A 17107-nucleotide genomic window follows, 5' to 3' on the forward strand; every position below is an offset into this window, starting at 1 on the left:
ATTTCACTTCTCTTCCGCTTGTACCAAAGCGTCAGTGAAGAACTTGTATTTGGGGCACCTTGCCTGGTGAATTGGCTAATAATCTTATATGCGCCCCTCTTCGTTAGTTTTTAATGAGCTAAAGGATAACTTTGCTGGCTGGGTTCTTCCTTTTTTAACCCAATTACATAATTTTATCTTAGTGAGTATATGATTTGTGTTTCTCTTGCCTTGCTTTTCTATTTGGGTTTGGGAGACATACGCCTTTGGCGACAGTTTAAACTTTTATGTACTCCTGGGCGGCCCGCTGTGTCTTGTGTTTGTCTTGTTGCCATGTGGAATTGCCCGAATAATCCCACACCCTCCAAAGGTCAAAGAGGTTATTTAAAGCGATTGCTGAAGGGTGCATTCCACTGACTAAATCTTTGGATTTCTGCGCACGAGCAGCTCATTCATATTTTGTGATCCCCGGGGTTTTTCTACGATAAGACATGTCATAATCAGGAGGGATCATAGAGGTATTTCTACAAATCCCGAATCCTGGCTTGGCAGTTTCCAGTTCGGGGTGTTTCTTTCAAAAAAAAAAAAAAACCAACCTGCGGGTCTTCTTCCGTATGAATACTATTTGGGAACAATTGCCAAGCATTTCTGGACAAGTGAGGGCGCTTTTGCTTTGATGTAAATCCACGAAGACATGGTTCAAGTAGCATGTTTTCTGTTCAAATTGTGAATCCCAAATTTGCTATCTGGGAACATTTCTGTGAAAAGGTTCTTTCCTGGATTAGTGCCATATACTTACACAGTAATAAATTGTCACAGAAAATAAAATCTGCCGGAGGAGTGGTTAAAAAATCTGGAAATTTTCTGTGTAACTTTGAGATTCAGTGCCTTGGTTGACATCATAGTTCTGCTCATGAATATGGAAAATGCATTAGCATAAAAAAGCATAAAAATACGGGTTAAAATTGCAAAACAAAAATTTAAAATCAGGTTAATTGAAACCCAAATCATGCAATTTCGAGGGTTTTTAGTAAAATTTGTGAAAATAGTTCTATTTGCTGGTTCCTTTAAACGAAGGGAAGTAATGTTAAAAGTAGCAGAGTGTGGGCACATTCAAAAAGCTGAAGCTTGGGTAAAAAATATCTTTAATGAAAACGATTATAATGAAAAAGCAACTGATCGGGAATGAAATAAGAAAATAATTCAAAACTGCAAAGACGACAAACATAAAAAAAGAATCAAACTTAACTGATTTCAATGAGTGGTGTTTCAAGATAAGCAAATGAAACAGCAAAATGGATATGAATCCAGGGAAAAATGATTGAAGCAAAAGATCCCCCCCCCAAAAAAAGAAAATGCTAAAAAAAAGCACAAGGGCCAGTTGGGTATTCGAGAAGAACAAACTCTCAGGTAATGAGAAAAAAGGATGTTCTTATAGGAAGGTCGAGTTCGGGCGGCCTGTTCTTGACACGGGTTTTTTGTTCTTGCGCTCTAACGGCGGGAACATGCCCCATGAACACTGTTCTCGGAACAGGTTCACACACCACCTCCTCGTCAGGGTTTTACACGAACACATGGGAAAACTCGTGAGATTTGATTTTTGAAAAGCTGCAAAAACTTAGAAGATGGCTTACAAAACTGGACACAATGGAAACTTTTGCACAATTAACATCAAAAATTTTCAATGAAAGATATGATTTTTTAATGGAAAAGAAGTTTGCTCAAACATTAACTTTCCAAGAATGTACAAGGACGCCGCCATGTTGCTTGCATGCTACAAGTAACTAGTAGGGATAATAACCGGCGGTACGTTCCCATCGTTCGAGCGGCCGACCCACAAACAACGATTCGAGCTGTTCCTGAACATACGAGAACAACTTTGAAGCCGCCCGAACTCAGCCTATAATTTACTCACAGACGACTGTCGACTGAGCTTTCACCTCTTTATAGAGAGTCAACAGGTGGCGCTATTTCGGTCTAAAATTTGCAATGTTGTCTATGGGCGCGTATTGGGGTGTAGTGCATACGGGCGATTCACAAAAGTGCGCCTCCAAGAGTTTGCTACGCGTTGGCCAATCACAACGCTCGAAATCTGTCGACCTAATGCGCGTTTGGAAAGGGAAAGATTTCGTGCATCGTGATTGGCCAATGTGGTGCATATTCTTGGAGCAGCGGTATAGTGAATCTCCCGTATTTATGGCCCTAAAGTGATTTTAGCTGCAATTCATAGTAATTCATTTGCGGTAAGTCGCCGTTTACACAGGTCTTGCACTCACTCCAATACTTTGAACAAGTACGGCGAATGACGTTTGTGCTCAATGGAACATTGCAGATAATTGGCCCAGCTATTGACTAAACTACGGAAGTGTTAGTCTTGGTTTCACGACGTTAGTACTTGATAGCGGACACCGTGCATAGTGCACCCCATCGACTCATAATTAGACTTTGCGCCAGCTCGCACTGGTCGAGTTCGGGCGGCCTGTTCTTGACACGGGTTTTTTGTTCTCGCGCTCGGACGGCGGGAACACGACTCAAGAACACTGTTCTTGGAACAGGATTACACACCATCTCCTCGTCTGGGTTTTACAGGAACACACGGAAAAACTCGTGAGATTTTGATTTTTGAAGAGCTGCAAAAAGTAGAGAGATGGCTTCTAAAGGCATGGACAATGGGAAGTTTTGCAAAATTAACATTAATTATTTTCCGGAACACAGAAATGAATGTTCCTGTTTGTACAGAAAAGAATTCTGCCCATCCAAACGTTGACTCTCGAATAACGTAGCCTGCATGGACGCCGCCAGTTGCATGTTGCTTGTCACTAACTACCATCGAAAACCGGTTGTTTGTTCCCGGCGTTTGAGCGGCCGACCCACGAACAACAAATCGAGCTGTTCGTGAACATACGGGAACAAGTCGCCCGAACTCGGCCACTCAGTAAAAACTAGTTGTGCGAGGGCGCTCTTCAACAGAAATAAAAACAACTATCGATCATCACTATCGATCAACTGGTAGGTATGGGAAATGCTCGACTTGGTGAAATTACATGCAACGTGTACATCACCGATTACAATTGATTATTGGTAAAACCTATTTGTGATTTTTAACGTCTCCAACCTAGAGAGAAATGTCTTTGATTAACAGCACCCGTGATTGGCATTGGCACGGCTGCAATAATGAAAAATAAATTGAAATTGTCCAATACCCTGGTCATAGATCTGATTCTGTAAGTGGTGCTGAGGGTCTTATGAACTGCTTACAGTGTATATTATCTCCTGGTTCGTTTGTTATTAATTCCGCTTACACTTCCACGCCAGTATCGGTATTTTGAACCATAGTACCAATATAAAATAGACGTTTATTTTGCCCGTCACTCATCGTCCGTCGTGATAGGACTTTTACAAGTCTATGTTTATGCACTGTAATGTTATACATTGTTTAACAAGCGCTTCGTGTGACACACTCGCACGTTATGTATCTCCATGGCCATGACTGTAAACCTTTTAAGCACGATACTTTTAAGCACGATTAAAACATGACAATGCTGCACCGACGATATCACCACACCTACCAGCTTTCTAATTTTCCTGATTCAACACCAACATCTACGCTTTAATCTCAACACAGGAAGAATTAAAGTTTGAAACACTTTTAATTATCATAAGGTAACTTTTCTCCCTAAATCGTCACGGGTACCAGCAAACGGGACCTGTGCATAGTACGCCCTCTACTGACTTTGTAGGACTTCCGTATCTCAGGTCTACTCCACTGCAGTAGATTACTGATCTCTATTATACTGACAGTGTAATAGAGAACAGTAGTCTACTATCACATCAGTACTCTACTCCCTCAAGTAGTCTGGTTCCCTACCCAAGGACTCCCTGACGACTCTTGACAAAAAAAATCTTAGGTTGGGCATCACCCACAGATATAAATAGATTTGATGCAAGATTCAGGGGTCACAAGTTGAGAGCCCACTGTTTTCGATTTCATTATACAGTGGTGCACCCCGTACTTGCAGGCATTTGCCAGTCTTCGTCAGGTCCTGATTCTCCTCTAGATTCTCCTCTAGGGAGATTACCGAGGAGACCTTCAGGATAGTGATATTTTATTCTTACGGTACTGAAGCTGTTGAAGCATTGAAACTAAAAGCTTGTCGTGATGGCCATGCATCAAACACCGATAGCTACATTTATATTCTGCATTTCGCGACATGGCATTGATTTCGGCCAAGGCGACCTTTGATTTCAGTGTTCAGTCAAATATTGTAGGATTAACAGCTTCCATTAGTATACAGGACTTTACGTTCAACAGCTAGCCAATCTCAGTACCCGGCTGGGAATAACCTAACATCAACAGGACAGTCCGAACATGCCGAACATAGACGGGACGACTGCGGAATATTTCGGCTATTTCCGAAAAACTTGAGGAATTCCTCCAGTCTTGGTCACGTAGATATTGCCTGATACCAGACCCTTGATTCGTAGAGTAGTCAGAATCATCGGGTCTGGTATCCAGACTACGCCCTCAAGCATAAGACACTATGGCGTTTGCAGTCTGATTACTAGTAACAGCGTTGTAACGAGTCATTGCTTCTTGTCACCCGAGTAATTGTATTAATGACGTAATGACTTGAGTTGAGTCATTGTAACGTAGTAACTCGAGTCGAGTCATTTGGCAAAAAAAGTGGAGTCGTGTCAAGTATTTAGCTCGAGTCAGAGTCACCTATTGAACACAGCACGGCAAATAACTATATGAGAGAAAGTCATTTTTGGCTTTTTCAAATTACCTCTTGGCTTCCACATAGGCCTACTTTGATGATGATAACACATGACATGAACATAATAAACAGACTGGTACTGTTAGTCATTGCAAATATTTTTCGCAAAAAAATTGTTTTTATTTGTGGGACTCGAATTTTATTAACTTTTACTCCAGTTGGATCTTCTGATGAGGAACTCGAGTCGAGTCATTTGCTGGCAGTAACTAGAGTCGGGTCATTTACCCGTTGGGAGTCGATTCAAGTCACCCAAAAATATGACTCCAGTCGGACTCCGGTCGATTCATTGACTCAAGTGATTGCAACTCTGCGAGCAACAGGATGTTTAACTAGTTTCGCTTTGTAATGGTTGATCCGATTTTGGAAAATCCATACACATTTGAAGTGATTGGGCGCCTCTTCCTTCTGAGCAGTGAGCTTCAGTACCTGAACATCGTGGCAGCAGGCCTGCAGGAGATCCGATGGCTGGATTCAGGAGAGACCGACGCTGGGAAGTACAGGCTGCTCTGGAGTGGCCACAGTTCACTGTACTTTCAGGGTGTCGCAATTACACTCCGCCGGGTAGCTGCCTCTCTGGTCACCTGGAAACCATTGGGCCCTCAGCTCATCGACACCAGACTGTGTCATACCTGCAGCTTTGTGTCCATCTTCTGCTGCTATGCCCCAATTGAGATGGCTGATGACACCGACAAGGATGTTTTCTACGAGTGCTTGCAACATGAGCTGCAGCGGATCTCCGAGCATGGTGTTACCATTGTGCTGGCCGATTTCAACGTGACTGTTAGCGCACTGGCTTCAGGGGTATCCTTGGACCGCACTCTGCTGGAGTGGCGAATGACAACGGCTTTAGACTCCTGGGTTTATCTGCAGCCGCAGACCTTTGTGTTGCTTCGTCCTAGTTCCACCACAAGCTCGCCCATCAGCTCACCCGGTACTCCAATTATATTAGCACCAGGAAGACCATGCATTGACCATATCCTGTTCAGTGGACGATGCTCTCACGGATTGCCGCGTTTATCGCAGTGCTGAATTTGGCCGTACTGACCATCGCCTTGTGGTGGCCACTATCCGGTTGAAGCTTCGTCGTCACATTCTAGCTGCACCAAACCGACTGCGCTATGACAAAGATGGCCTAGCTAGAAATGCAATCATCCTGTTTGGTCAGATTGTCACGCAAAAACTGGCTGAGGATCCCCCACACACTGACATAGAGGCCTCCTGGAAGTTTTTTTCAGTCTGGCCTTACGTCTAGTGCCACTGAGGTCGCTGGAAAACCGGTCCCTTCAGCTAGTGTAAGAATGTCGTAAAGCAATGCTTGACAGACGGCTGGATGCCTACCTAGCCTTGTGTCGGAAAAGACGACACAACATACAACTGGTTTAATAAGCTTGCTAGGATAAACTGGCTCAAAGCTCTTAGGATGGTTTTACGCACCAAAACACCAGAGCTGCCTTTAGATGCATCCTCTCACTGTGCAACAATGACAAACAGTTCTGTTCCCCCCTCTAGCTGCTTGCGACAGGTGGTTTGCTCCAGACTGACACCCATCCAGTCTGCAACGCTGGAATGAACACGATTCTATTCTCTTAACAACCCCCCACCCCCTGCCAATGCCCGTGTGGCTGCAGATCGTGATATGGCAGATCCTACCATCCACACTGATTCACCAACCGCGGAGGAGATTGCATCTATGATCCAGAAGTTTCACAATGGAAAGGCCGCCAGACATGGCGCGATGGAATCATCGTTTCCCTGTTCAAAAACAAAGGTGGCCGCCGTCAGCCCTCGAGCTACAGGCCCGTCACTCTGCCGTCAGTCCGAGGAAAAGCTTTCACTCGGGTCATCCTCCAGCGGATTCTTCCTCTTCTCGTGGAGAAGCGCCTGCCTCAACAAGCTGGTTATACCCCCATCTCGCTCCACCACAGATTGTATCCTTGCTTACGCATACTGACCGAGCAACGCCGAGATTTCCACCGTCCTCTTACAGCAGCTTATGTGGACTTAAAAAGCGCCTTTGATTCTTTGGACCAACGAGCCTTATGGCTACTTCTTCAAGGAATTGGCATTCGTCCAAAACCGCTGAGCCCCTTAAGGGCTCTGTACACCAACACCAGATGTTGTGTTAGGGAAGGTTCATCTATACATGTCTGCGCCCTCCTCCACAACAGCTGGGATGCGTCAGGGATGTGTGGCTGCACCGAACCTCTTTCAACGTTGCAATTGACTATTGGTTGAACAGGACATTGGAGGTTTCGGCGGGTGTGGGTGTGGTCTACCATGGCACTGTCATGGACCTCTGCTATGCAGATGATGTTGTGCTGCTTCCTGAGCTGGCTCAGACTGCAGTCCAAGTTCTTCAGGCCATGGCCGTCGAGGCTGCCCCTCTTGGCCTGACAATAAGCTGGGCAAAGACCAAGGTTCAGACCTTTTCGGACAATCTGCCTCAGCTCCCGGCAAGCATGGACGTGGGCATTCAGCGGGTTGACACCGTGGATGAGTTCATCTACTTGGGTACAAAATTTGCCGGCTCCTGCTCATCTGAACCAGAAATTAAGAAACGTCTCGCTCTTGGTCAGGTTGCCTTTGGTCGTTTAAATCGGATGTGGCGGAACACACGTATCACCATTCCAACCAAGCTCCGTCTTTTCGAAGCCACTGTGATTCCAACTGTGCTGTATGCATCGGAAACATGGACACTGCCTTCTTCAACTGCATCCACCCTTGACGTGTTACATTAGAAGTGTCTCCGCTTCATCCTGGGCACCGGGTGGTTTCATCACGTGCGCAACGAGGATGTCTATACCCGCTCTGGGAATCCAGTCCCTTCGTCGACTCAAGTGAGGCGCAGAAAGCTGCAGCTCCCGGGACATTTTGCTCACCTTCCTCGAGACGTCCCTGCTATACGTATGCTGGAGCTACGCTGCCTCCAGGGCCACCCTAACTGGCTGGCGACGTCCTTGTGGGCGTCTATGGGCAACCTGGTCGTCCCAGGCTACTACCCATGGCTCGTTAGAGACATTGCTAATTACAACGCAGGATAGAGACAAATCCAGAACTTGGCCGCAATGGTCACATAGAGGCCCATGCACGCCTTTAGTTTTAGTTTCAGGCTGCATAGTAACAGGTTATGTCTGATTTCGCACGTTCTGATTGCCAAATGAGACGTCGTCTCTGTTAATGGATTTTCAGAAAACGGAGGACTGCCAGCGAAATGTTTCATAACAAATCCAAACTAGATTAATTATGCCGTTTTTCAGTAGCATTGAGTTTGTGCCCTGCCTCAAAAAAGTAAAGACAAGTGTGGTTTTTAAATAACCTCCTAATTATTATTTTTTTCCACCTGACAGACCTGAGTTGCCAAATTTGATCAATATCTATTAAAATGGCGTTTTCCTGGTAACAAAAACGAGATTCATGTAAACTAGAAGACTGTCTTCATCGGTTGCAATCAAAAACTGGGAATCCGCCGGATTAAAAAATTGTGAAATAAGTTTGAATTTGAGCCTAATTTTTGCGCCAAATCGTGTGAGTTTAGACGATATGTATGGAAAAATTCGTCACATATCTCATCTAAAAAATTATTGCTTTGTCAAACTTTTGACAAAACAGGGATACCCATGCATCATACTGTAAGGGCAGACTTTGTTCTTGCGAGTCACGGCTCAATTGCGGTCATTTATGAGTGTTTACATATGTATGCGTGAATGTACATGTTCATGCACACGTGCTGGGGCGGACGCGACGACTTTGACGTCTAGGTACCACACTGGTCATTGTCCACAGCAGCGCAAGTGATGAACAGAAAATGTCACTAATTTAACGATTCTACCTTATGAAATGGTATTAGTACCAACTAAATCGGTACAGTCTAGCAGAAAATCATTAGTCGGGTGTTGGATATATCATTTTGGTAATAAAACTGGATACAAAAGGGCTCTGAATCTTCGTGCACCGTTGGATCAATACGATTTTGGGGTGATTCAAAATGACCTGATTATTAAAAATGTTATTCGTAAAATCCAAATAAATGCCTGAAATCAATACATTAAGGGTGAATCCTTAATATGATGCAACAATTTTGGCCCAGAAAACCTATTTTCTATTTAAACATTAAATGATGAAATTAGTTCAAAATTTTGCAATTTCGATATTTTTTCGTTGTTATAGAAAGGTTCCGTAAAATTCACTTTTTTATACTGTTCTGAGATTTATCGATATTTAAAAATCTTACCAATGGAGGAAAATGGAGTTTCGTGGTGTCGTGTTTAGCTCCTCCCGAAACTTATTTTTGCTGCTATTTGGTATTGTACGAGGTCAGTCGTTGAAAAATTCCGCGTTTCCTCTGCTCACACTAGAAACCGTTCTTGTTTGCTTGAAAATGAAATGCGCATGCGCGCTCGTAATGAAGTTGTCTCTATTGGGCATGAACAGACACGAAGCAAAGCTCCATTGCTGCAAAGGAAAAAAGTGCCCTTTTGTGGACTAGCGAGGGGCTTATAGCTGTAGATAAGTTGCACTGTGACATCCTCGGGCAAATTTTAGAGTGGAAATAATAAATGAATGAAATAATGATTTCTAATAAACCTTGCACTCTGTAATACGCTTTCCTCGCTTCTTGACCCGTCGAACTGCTCATGATTAAATTTACATATGCATGTCTGCCTTTCCATGGAAAAAGTAACTTTGGGGAGAAACCACAGCCTTTATCTGTTCTAATCCAAACGTCCGGACGCAGCCTTGAACCAATGGCTCCCTGCACGTGTATTTGCTGATGGAGTAGGCGTATTTGAATGGCTATGCGGTTTAGCGACCTTTATTCAGTGATGTTGGTCAAAACTCGAAGTCATGGAAAGTGGGGTTACGTAAGCGGCGCTTGATTGCCCTCGTTAGTGTTGGTCGTCTGATTCCGAATGGCATTGCACAGTGAGGTTCGGTTGAAACCTCAAGTCACAGAAAGCTAGGTTACGTGAACGCTTGATTGGCCCGTCATTGTCATGAATCCTCTTAATCCGAATCACTGACAATTAATTTGGGGGGTTCTTTTAAAACGAAAAAAAAAACATTGAACGCTGTCAATGGGCGAGTTCGAGCTACCTATTTTTGACAGTGGTTTCTTGTCCTCGCATACAAAAGGCGGGAACACAACCAAGAACACCGTTCTCGGAACAAGATCACACACAGCCTCCTCTTTACGGTTTGATCCAGCACACGAGTACTTACACTCGGTACTTACACTCGGTATGTGATTTTTAAATAGCCGCAGTGTAATTGCAAGAGTGCGGACAAAGGCGGATATGGTGGAAATTTTGGTAAACGAATGCTCCTATTAATGTTCCCCTAAAAGTTTTTCTATTACGCAACACACACTCAGGAAGTGTGCAATGACCACCATCTATATTACACAAAAAAGAATGCAGCCCATAGAAATCGAAACTTTAAAGTACATGTACTTGTAGAACGTACTCACGCCGCCATGTTGTTTGTCACGAACTAGGCTACCGCGCGGACGTGTATAATAAATCTAGACTCTCAATGCCCTTAATCAGCTTATGGAGTCATTGAATCCACTCGCAGCCATTTTACCGAGCCGAATACAAAGCTTTCCTAGCAATTCCCGCCTTTGTTCTTCCTGATGTCAATAGAAGGGAGCCATCTACCCTTTGTATTCGGCTCGGTAAAATGGCCGCTGGTTGGCTTCTTTTTCATACAAAGGCGTTGCAAGTCCAGGTTTTTTTACATACGTCCGTGGGCTACCGACGTTAACCAAAAGTTCGTTTCTGGCGTTTGACCGGCCTATCCTAGGCAAAACGAAACGAGCAGCTCGTGACGTACGAGAACAGCGCTCGAACTTAGCCAGGAGTCAGGGTCAGGGAAGCAGCGCCCTCACGTTTGAAAGGCTGTTCGATTTGAAACGATGTTCACAAGGCCACTTTTAGTTTATGCGGCTTTGCGAAACACCAAAATAAAAACTGTGAACAGTCTCTGAAAGGATAATGCGGAGAAGACTGGCCAGCTTTGTGGAAGAATGAGTCGCTCGGGCCTGTGAGAGTACGTATCATCGGCCATGCGATCAACTGAGCACGGATCATCTAGCCATGGCAATTCTTCAGACGTCAGTGCACTGACTCTTCCCCCTGTTATCCAAGGCATCGCTCAGGCTGTCCTGGTCATCGTCATCGGTCTGAACGCGCTCGGCTATTCCTGGATTATAATCACCACGATCAGGTATCGCCAACTTCGGGTGGTGTCAAACTTCTTCCTGGTCAACCTGTGCGGTGCCGAGCTACTTTTCTGCACCGTCTTAGTACCTGTAGCTTTTGCGGTCGTCTTGCAGGGTGATTGGGACGTTAGACCAGCGGAGATCAACGCTGGCATCGCATTTATCTGCGTGCTCATCCTGTCTGGTTTCTTTCTCAGTGCGTCACTTTGGATAGCCGACAAGAACGTGAAGTTGTTCAAGCCTTTGGCATACCCCCGTCTGGCTACCTTGTGTCACTTTGCCATTTCGACTGTGATTTGCTGGGGATCTGCGCTTCTCCTTGCCTCGTTTGTGTTCCTGGGTCTTGTCACCGCATCCAGCGCAAGTGTAAAAGCTGTTAGCTTCCCGACATTTATTCTGGGAAACTGGTGGGTTCTCCTTCTGCTTTTTGACGGGTTGGTGGTAGTCTGTGTTTCCTTCATAACCTTCTCAAACGTAGCAGTGATCCGCCTCGCCTTCAAGCAGCACCGGAAGATCAACTCGGGGCGACTCGGCTCTGTGGCGTTCGTGGAGCCAGCAAGCCCAGCAGACAGACAGCAAGATTCGGTTTTCAACATCCAGTTACGGCCAAGCCATTTGATGTCTCGTCCGAGAATCGAGAGGGACGCCGCGGCCGGCCGTGTTGATGGGGACTTGCGCCGTCAGGGAGCCAGGACCGCGTCGCGTAGACTCTCGTTCATCATTTACGCCTGTACTTTCACAGTGGCCTGGTCGCCGGCCATAACTCTGGTCAACTTGCACGTCTTCAGCTCCAACGAGATCTCTTCAGCCGTGATAGGAATCAGTGCAATGGTTGCCGTAGGCCAGTCTTCTTTTGCTACGCTGGTTTACACACTGAAAAGCCAGGAGTACAGGGCTTATTTATCGAGGCAACTCACTCACATACGGCGCATATCTCTGATAAAAATAAACACGTGCTGCACAAACTGATCTTGTCACCTGACTACCGTTCAGGGACATGCATATTAAGGCTTAACCAGTGTTTCTTGACACTGAACGAAAGTGCTCTCTTCGTTGGGTTATATTGAAGTACTTTTGTATATGGTTGGTAGATCAAAGGGGTATGCCACCCTTAGGGATTTGAGAATCAGGCCAGATAATAAGGTTTGAGATGGTTTAACAGCGTGTAAATGTGCCACAGAGATAATCAACACAAATGGCTTGTCTACATCAACAAATTCAGAGGAAATAAACTATTACATGTGTGTGAGCTTTGCCCGTGTTTGAAACGACCTGTAGTTGCACGCTGAAAAACACGACTTGAATAAAGGCTTTAAGTATTGCAACTCCCTGTAGGTTACCCGTTAACACGATTTACAACAACACTCTGGCTGCCAGATTTTGGTAGCGTTGCTTGACGCTGTGATCTGGACGACCGATTATAGAACACTACATTCCTAAGCAATCTGTGAAGATTAATCCGACCACCAGAATTAGAAGCCATTACTGCATTGGCACAACGCTCGTGACAGGTGGTAACACGCGTACATGCCTCTCCGACCAATATGGGGTGCGTTCGATTAGCTTACTTGTGTAAGTCAAACTTACACGAGAGCGTTCGTTTAGCCATCACGTGATCTTTGTGTCTGCCCTTCTGTCAGCCACCACTAACCCTACTGGCGAGTGGGTCCCAGGAGGCTGCCCGAGTGTAATGACATCACGGATGGACTGTTCGAGCATGGACATCGTGGAACATGGCGGATACCTGCAGCGTTCGATTAGCCTCATTTCGAGGCTTCCCTTACGTGTAACACTGGTGTATTCAGGGAAGCTAATCGAACGAACCTTTGGTGTCGTGATTTGCCAAATACACGCCCGCGTCAAGCTGAAGAAAGTGCGTGTGAGTGCGGTGCCACCACAGTCATGGCGTCTAATCGGATTAGTCTATATCCATATATAGTTGTATGCTCGTACACAATTATGAATCCTGTAAGAATTAACGAACACGATACGTCTACGTTTTCATTCCACGATTTTTTTTGTACTGGCCCTGACTTACGGTTGCCAGATGCGAAAAGCCAAAATCCTGGTTGGAAAATGGAAACGCATGCCTGACCTAGGCGAACCAACTGCTTTCAGGCAAGCTAACAACCCTGGCGGAAACAATGGAGCTCCCATGAAATAATTTTGCTCGGACACCACAGCGACGTGCAAGCGTGAATACCCTAGCATCTGTCGTACTGTACCCTTTATAATTGTGACTACTCAACTGCTGCTCTTACGTGGGAAATATACAGATGTAGTCTTATTCGCCTTGGCGCTCAACCGCATAATTCAACATTTTACCCTTTAAACATTCACAACATCACTCAAGCTGTCAGATTTTGGTAGCGTTACTTGACGCAGTGAGCGTGGATGAATATTAAAGAACAGGTTGCTTTTATAACCACTTGTCGTTGGATGACGTGTTAACACGCGCATAGTTTTCCGTATTGTGCCACGGAGGACGCATACACTCAGTCGTTTAAGGTTTTTTTTCGTATCCGCAGTTGATGTATTAACAAATCGTGCTTCGTTGGGTCAAAGCATGGATGAAGATCATACACTCGGACGTTGCTAATACGGGAAGTGGACCCCCAATTCCAGTTGATCCGAAAAGGCTTTTCTTGGGTAATTAGAATTGAATTGGGGAACCCACACTATTTGGGAGAGCTAACGCTTTATAAAGAGGCCTCCTCTGTCTGGGTAAAACCGATTTGTTAGGGAGCCTCCTTATATTATGGACGCCAGAAATAAATTGTAAGGATGAAGAGCTTGCGAAAAAATTCAGCCCCAGCAGTTTTTTCGGGGAAAAAAACCAGACATTAACTGGCTATATACCGAGAATTTTGAAACTGATATACTAAATACCTTTTAGTTCAAATTAGCATTACTTTTTATCAATCAAAATATGACCATTCTACGGTAGAAATTGCACAGGAAGTGTTGCAAGCTGCCTGGCAACTCAGTGCGCTTTGAACGGATAATTACCGGTTTCATTTTAGCTTGTTTGCCTCTGTGCGGTAATGGTCTTTCCTAATTCCATCGTGCAAAGTACTCAGAGTAGCTACGGATTGCCTGGCAACGCGATGCGTTCTAAACACGTCCTAGTCTGGGTTGGATTAGTCATGAATCCCACAGCTAGCGCGGTATACTTCGGCAGCTATTTTCCACAAACTTGGCATTTTGTCCTCTTCCTCCCTTGAACAGAGGAAATAGACTGGAAAATTGTGAAACCTCGTCAATTTCTAGTCTAGTTGAAAACCCGTCTGGAAACAAACGAGGCCAAAACGGCACCGAGTCAAGTTGCCACGGTGGGCAAATCAGAGTGCTTCTGCTTTGCAATTTAACAGGTGCAGAATGGTCCTTCCAATTATAAGCAGAGGGGGAAACCTGGATTGTAACATTGGATTTTAGCATTATAACATTGGTTATGAACCTCATGAACTAAGCTTTCCAGTAGTAGTGAACATTTTAGTAGCAATTCTTAGCCAGATAGGTACCAAGTCTTTGAACACTGATATATTGGACGGAGGAGAATAAAATTTCAAACTTTGCATGGATAATGAAACAGTGTATCAACATTTTAAAAAGTTCATTTACGATGGCAAAAGTAGGTCTAATATCAGGAATTTTTCTCTCTCTGTTTCCTGTCACATCGATAATTTGTATTTAATTGGAAGCAAAAAATACAAGTATTGCTAAGATATTACTGGTCCCGCTTGTCCGGCTAAGTTGCAGGCAGTAATGGGGAATTTTTGGAACGTTTTCTATTATTCGTCTGACTCGGCGGCAACCATCGTTGAACACTTTGAAGTGCCCGAGTTGCAACTCCTTCTGTGTGCTTCCTCTATGGTTGACTTGAGTAACTCTGTCTCTCGTGTTCAGTGGTCAAGACATGAAAATTCTCGTAGCTCACGTTGGGGAAAAAAATGAAAGTAGTAGGGTTAGCTTAGTTCACACATTGCCACTTTTCAACATACATGTACATAGTGTAGCAGAATCAGTCTACAGATAACCAACAGACCTCTTCATTGACAATTCACAATTCATGATGCAACGCATGCGCGCAAATGGCCTCAGCTACATGTAGGAGGTCGTGGGTTCAAGTCGCACCCGAGTACGCTTGTGTTTTTTTTTCACAAGCCTTGGGTGGCATGCACTAAGTATACGCGTGTTAAAATACACGTCGGGCAGGGCAAAAAACTTCAAAATTAATTTCCATCTCCCCGGTGCAATCCATCTTTGAAAAGGGGTAAAGTGGGTTTTCACTATTCCGAGTGTTAACACTCTTGTCGAGTGGAACTAAATAAGGGACTCACTCTTTTTGAGGGTGATTTGGTTTCACTCTTTTGTCTTTTACCCACTTACTTTCTTTTGTAAATTTTTGGGGCAATATTTGTCTTACTACTGGCGGCGTCCCTCGTTTTCAGCTATCCAGTTCCTTGCGACATTTAAGTTTTGTCGTACAAATTTTCGAGAATACACAGATGTTTTGAGACGATGCCTAATTTTGTCAAACCACCTTGATAAGAAAAACCTAACTATTAAATGCTCATAAGTTAGGGAACGATGTGTATCACCTTGGAGAGTTTTTAATACTAACATGTAAGAAATAGTTTACAGCATTATCAGCGGTCGTTATTAGTATATGTACATGGAATAATTTGGATAACGTAATAGAGGTTTTCTTATAGTTCAAGACATGATAATTTGATTGAACAATAATAACATTTCGTTCCAAAATTCCGTATAGATTCAATGAGATAGCCGATTTGGAATCGCTGCGTGCATCTGGTTTTTTGGTTTTTTTTTTTTGCGGTTTGAAGTGGAATAAACGATTAGAGTATATTTCGTTTTACCTTGCACCACTTTAAAGAATGGACATATCAGGGGAGATTTAGGATACAGATGAACAGGGTATAGCGGTGGAGTTTTCTAGTTCAAGTTTACCTAATTTTTGCAGCCCCTTTTTTCACAGCGACTTGCATCATTGGTCCCATCTTGGTCGATAACAATGTACGGTCCCACCAAACGAAGGAGGCTTCACACAGTCCGAGAAGCAATTCGGCAGGTCATGCGGGAGTGCTGGCTGCACCAGATGGATTCCGATAGTTCAGTGACAGACCGTCAAAGATCAGGGAGCACCCCAGAAATTTTGGACACTTTCAAAATTGTCGGGTGATTCGGGAACAAATTTCAATTCTTGGGTTATTCCTGATTGTATTCGCAAATAATTCTGGATACAAGTTACGCACAGTTATTCTTCACTCTAAAATCTCCCGGGTCAGATTGACCCAGAACTGGGTCTCATTCGGCATGACCCTTTTCCGGGTCAAATTATGATCCAGAAAGGGTAAAAAATGACCCCGAAAGGGTCAAATATGACCCAAAAGGGGGTCATATTTTGACCCGGAAAAGGGTCATGCCGAATGGGACCCAATTCTGAGTCAATCTGACCCGGGAGTTTTTATTTAGAGTGTTGTTAAACAGTCCAGAATCACGCCGTTTCAATAACAATGTGTCAAGAACTGAGCGGATATTACTCAAATAACTCACAGATGCACTCTTTTTTTTCTAGTTGGTATAATTCTGGGTCATTCTATCTGATTATGGAATTATTCATTTGTAAAAGTCCTAAAATTTGGTTTTATTGTGCACTAAATCGCAATCGCAATCATTCAAGCTCAATTTCGAACCAGTTATACGAGTTCTTGATTATTTTTTATTCATACCAATAAGCAATGGTGTAAATCCCAGAGGATGGGAGGGAATGTATACCCCCTTTTTTGAGGTGGGGGATGGGCTTTTTAATCCCCCCAACGACACACTTTTTTGTGGTAAGCAGAACATTAAAGCGAATTATGAAGAATTGTTCAGACTGTTGTTCACATCAATATCATGAATATCGATCATATAGAGTCACGCGTTAACCCCCCCTTTCAAATTTTCCTGACGGGGCAAGTCACCCCCACCTTTCGCCACTTCCCCCCTCCGGCACAGATGTACGCCCCTGTCTATTACAAGTAGCAATCGGGGCTTATTTTCCCAATGCCAATAAGAATTGTTTGTCGGGATCGGTTGGCATATTCGTGGAGACATTTTTGACAAT

This window comes from Acanthaster planci, linkage group LG10 (genome assembly GCF_054643075.1).
Source record: "Acanthaster planci isolate LZ-2023a linkage group LG10, COTS_SCS, whole genome shotgun sequence".
Taxonomy (NCBI): domain Eukaryota; kingdom Metazoa; phylum Echinodermata; class Asteroidea; order Valvatida; family Acanthasteridae; genus Acanthaster; species Acanthaster planci.